Raw genomic sequence first — 1,652 nt, forward strand, 5'->3', positions numbered from 1 at the left:
AGGGAAATCTGGGTTGCTGGACACTTGGTACAGTCATATCTGTTGGTTGGTTTGCTATCCAAGCCCCCCACCCACTTTGTCGAAATTATTGATCAAGAAACACCATTCACAAGAAGCTATTAATCCTGGCAACTAGTAACCTTACTTTGCTACCCTGTTATTGTAACTAAGTCCTTCCCGGATTAGTTTTTTTTTTTTTAATTCTGTTTAGAAGTTTGGGCTCTTAGTAAGCACCACCCACCCTCTTTGCTCTTAAAGGTACAGAGCATCTTTGAAATGCAGAGAGGGCAGCATGATTTGACCATTTATCAGATTCCGCTTTTCTTGAAGTTTAGGTGGTTCACCTGCTGATTATTTAAGATTTTCTCAGCACTGGAAACAAGTGAAGTAATTTTGGGGGAGCTTTTCTGACTTGTGTTGAACCTTTCCTATTGAACCTCAAAACTAGTTTTGTGGGTTCTGGGTAGTAATTCCTGTGTATATTCTCAGATGAAGAATGGCCCTAGGCTAGAGTAGGTTCTCTGGGTCCTACAAGTATGCAAATCTTTGAAGCCTTTGTGCCTACCTGGATTAAATAGGCTCTATTGTCATATGTTTTGTCAGGTGATGGCCCAGAAGTTTCAGGTAACTGATCCCCTCCCAGCCTGTGCGTGAGACTGGTCTACTGTCTAGCTGGAGCCCTTTGTGTGAATATCATTTCCTCCTCCCAGCTGTTTCTAGGAAGTACACTCAGACTTGGCCACTGCAGGATGACAGTGAAGGTGTCTGTTGGAAGTGGCTGCTCAGGTGCCAAGGGGATGTGTCTCCAGTAAAAGGTTGCTCAGCATCAGTATTTTAAAGTAATTTGTTTTGCTCTACCTGGTAACCCAAATTATTCTTGGGCTTTGAACCCAGGCCAGGTCATAACCATCGTTTGTGGCTGAAGGCTAGTTTTAGGCTTTTCAATGTTCTCTCATCCTAAAGACAAATTAAGATAATATTTGTGGGGCATGGCACTGTGCCCGGTACATGACGGGTGCTCAAGCACTGATTTCTTTTTTCCCCCTTTCTTAAAGAGTCTCTGAGACTGACTTTAAGTTTCCCTTGAATCTGTTAAGTGACTTGAATTTTACTAAAAGTACCCTACTCCCCAACCTCTGACCTGGAAAGTTGGTTGGAAGGAGGGGGAAAACAAATTGGCTTCCCCACGCTTTGCCAGCCAGCCTCCTGGCTCAAGCCTACAGCACCCCATGTGCCTGGTGAGCTGGTGCCTTCCAGCCCATTCTCCCCAGGCTCCTCCTTCCTCATCTTCCCTCACTTCCCTGTGAGTCTAGAGTGAATGGGCTTCTCTGCAGTTTGGACTGCTGTGCTCTTGTGGGGAAGTTTTGGGTGTGACTTTGTACCTTCAGCTTACCTTTCTAGGGAGTTTCCCTCTGCTCTGGGCAGGTGGTGGTGGGTCCTTATGGGCCTCTTATCCCACTGAAATCATTTCATGCTATTTGAGTTCCTGATCTTTGTGGGATGTATTTTAATCCTAAACCTTCATTTCTAGGGCAGGTTGTTTCTTCCACATCCCTTTCTGGTGTAATGTCTCACACAGGTTTCACCTTTGATTGGTTAACATCAAGTACCCATTGTGTGTGGCATTCCCCCCCCCCCCCCCCCCCCCCCCC

The sequence above is a fragment of the Lipotes vexillifer genome, unplaced genomic scaffold (genome assembly GCF_000442215.2).
Source record: "Lipotes vexillifer unplaced genomic scaffold, Lipotes_vexillifer_v1.1 scaffold333, whole genome shotgun sequence".
NCBI classification, from domain to species: domain Eukaryota; kingdom Metazoa; phylum Chordata; class Mammalia; order Artiodactyla; family Lipotidae; genus Lipotes; species Lipotes vexillifer.